The 3,378-nt window shown below is 40.8% G+C and overlaps 1 pseudogene; it reads left to right on the top strand.

Annotated features, from left to right (window-relative positions):
* Positions 1–1,116: 1,116 nt before the first annotated feature.
* LOC120611616 (basic leucine zipper and W2 domain-containing protein 1-like) lies at positions 1,117–2,983 on the top strand (annotated as a pseudogene).
* Positions 2,984–3,378: the final 395 nt, after the last annotated feature.

Consider the following 3,378-nt stretch of genomic DNA (forward strand, 5'->3'; position numbering starts at 1 on the left):
CTTTGTTTAAACCATCCCTGCCCACTTACTGCATGATGTTTTTGTGGAATTTCGGACTTCATTTTACTCACAGGGAGCATCGGCGGAAATATATATGTTTTGGTAGCAAATTCAGGACTTAACGCCACTTCTTTCTGAGGGGACGAGAGGTTCCTCAGTTTATTTCTGGGCTGAAATACTAGCCTTTAGCATTTGTAGCTGTTTCTCTTAAGCAATAGGTGTTTTTGGAAGCCTTAGTTTCCCCAAAGAAAAACAACTGATTCCTAGAGCACCGAAAGCAGAACGCAAACATTGCTACCACTCATATGGAAAACTTAGTGAAACATGATTAAAGTCTCATTTGAATGTAGGCAAGAGAGATTGTTTATTTGGGAGATTCTATTGGGAAAGAAGATACAGATGAGCACTTAACGTTCATGAGATTTTTTGTAAATGGCTATCGATAGCAAGACAGTGAAATGCATCATGTTTAATATCTGTTCCAGTTTTAAAAGTAGCCTATATAGGAGCACATTCTTTTTGAAGTAACTCTGCCAGATCCCAAGAGAGTTCTGATGAGGGGAAAAAAAAAAACCTATCTATATGGCCAGAATTTAAACTGGATGGACGGGTGGGAATATAAATTGGTTCAGCCACCGATTTGGGGGGTGGGGGATGGGAGGAAACAGTATGAAGATTCCTCAAAAAATTAAAAATAGAGCTGCCATACAACCCGGCAGTCCCACTTCTGAGTATATATCCAAAGGAAACGAAAACAGGATTTCAAAGAGATATCTGCATTCCCACGTTCACTGGAGCATTATTCATAGTAGCCCAGATATGGAGACAACCTGAGTCTGACGACAGATGAATGGATAAAGAAGATCTCATTTATGTATATGTATATATACACACACACATACGATGGAATATTATTCAGCCACGAGAAAGAAAATACTCCCGTTTTCAATAGCATAGATGTACCTTGAGGGCATTATGCTTAGTGAGATAAGCCAGATGGCGAATGATAGTATATGATGGTATTGCTTATATGTGGAATCCAAAAAAGCTTGGCTTATGAAAACAGAGAGTAGAATGCTGGTTACCAGGGGCTGTGGAGTGGGGGAATTGGGGAGATGTAGTTTAAGGGCACAAACTTGCAACCGGTAGATAACTAAGTCCCGGAGATGTAACACACAGCACAATCATTATAGTCATTAATACTGTATTATAAACTACAAGGTTACTGAGAGGCTCGATCTTAATTGTCCTCACCACAAGGAAATGATAGAGTTCCAGTCACAGAGGAGAGACCGCCACAGTTGTCACCACATCGAGTATTTCTGGCTCTTTTCTCTTCACTTTAAATTCAGATGTCTGTTATGAATAATCAAAAGCAGCAAAAGCCAATGCTATGAGACCAATGTTTTAAAACCAGAAAAAGGGATGAAAAAGAAGTTTGAGCCTACACAGTTTCAAGGCTGTATTATTCAAAGCTTATCTAAAACTGGTACTGATGTTGAAGCAGTAGCAGTTTCTTGATGCTTCTGAAGCAAAACTTGATTACCACCAATATGCAGAAACGCCCTTTGACATCCTGGTGGCCAGCAGAATGCTGGCCGCAGGTGGTACGCTGGCAGATGACGTGATGCGTACAGATGTCTGTGTGTTAACAGCACAAGACCTAGAAGGCATGCAAGCATTTGCTCAGGTCTTTAAAAAGTTAATCAGGCGCTACAAATACCTGGAGAAAGGTTTTGAAGATCAAGTACAAAAGCTGCAGCTGTTCTAAAAGGTTTTTCCGAGTCGGAGAGAAACAAGCTGGCTATGTGTACTGGTGTTCTTCTGGCTAATGGAACGCTTGATGCATCCGTTCTCCATAGCATTTAGAATGAGAATTTGGTTAAGGAACGGGTTTCAGCAGCTTTTGCTATGAAACTCTTTAAATCATGGGGGAATGAAAAGGATATCAGTGCAGTAGCTGCAGGTCTTTGGAAATTCGGCGTGGATAACAGACTGATGGAACTTTTTTCCTGCCAAAAAACAAAGCGTTGAACACTTCACAAAGTACTTCACGCGGGCAGGCTTGAAAGAGCTTTCAGAATACGTTTGGAATCAGCAAACCATAGGAGCTCGTAAGGAACTCCAGAAAGAACTTCAAGAACAGATGTCCCAGGGCGATCCATTTAAGGATATAATTTTGTATGTCAAGGAGGAGATGAAAAAAAGCGACAACATCGCAGAACTCATTGTCATCGGAACAGCATGGGAATAGCACCGTGACATGAGATGAAAGCGAGGAGCTTGTAGCACAGCCAGCCAGCAAGCGCTTGAAGCAATGCAGCCTTCTACTTGACGCCTTTACTATACTTAAGGTCAATCTGAGCTGACTCCCTTCCCAAAGATTCAGGACCATTGCTATGACAACATTCATTTCATGAGAGCCTTCCAGAAGATAGTGGTGCTTTTTATAAAGCCGAAGTCCTGAGTGAAGAGCCCATTCTGAAGTGGTATAAAGACACACATGTTGCAAAGGGGAAAAGCGTCTTCCTTGGGCAAATGAAAAAGTTTGTAGAGCGGCTCAAAAATGCCAAAGAAGAATCTGAGTCTGAAGCTGAAGAACGTGACTGAATTTTGAAACTCCACCCTCGGTAAAGCAAGCAGGAGCTGTAGATAAAATGTCATGTCTCGCGTGTTCTGGTTCTCTTGCATCTTGCTACCTCCCTACATCACGCATCATGTAAGGGCTTTCATGGCAAATTTTATTTTTACTATGGTTACCGGAAATGTTGAGTTTCATTTCTAAAACCGTGTTTTAAGTAGCTACAGGAGCTATAGATCTGAATCTGTTGTTGCATTAGTCTTTTCAAATATCTCCTACCTCCTGTATTGTCTACCGTCATAATGTAATTTAAAGCCTTCCACAGTGAACAGTTCACTTTTTCCCTGTGTTTTCTATATAAACAGTTTTCAAGGTATGATTTGGTTAAAAATAATTTGTTATCAACGTTCCATTTGCAAATTAAACTGTAAGAGTATCCCAGGTCTCAAAGGCAGTGATCTGTGTGATAATTTGCTGTGCCAAAGCCCTCCTCATCGAGGAGAATGTCATGCACAATAATTGGGTTCATTAACATGGACCATTGCTCACATGATAATATTTTCTTGCATTTTTAACTCCAGATGTCCTTGAGCTCAGTTCTTTGCTCTCTGGTTTTCATTCCTTAGTGAAGCCATGGAGAACAAGCTTAAAAGTGAGGTCTTCGGGAAATCGTATGTGGCAGAGGTGGTGGGAAGGAAAAAGTTGAGCCTTTTCTCATTGAGAAACTTCTGCATTTGGTTTCTATCTCTCCAGTCAAAACAAATGGGTATTCTTTTCATACCATTTTCAACTGTACC

Source organism: Pteropus medius, unplaced genomic scaffold (genome assembly GCF_902729225.1).
Source record: "Pteropus medius unplaced genomic scaffold, Ma_sr-lr_union100, whole genome shotgun sequence".
Taxonomy (NCBI): Eukaryota; Metazoa; Chordata; class Mammalia; order Chiroptera; family Pteropodidae; genus Pteropus; species Pteropus medius.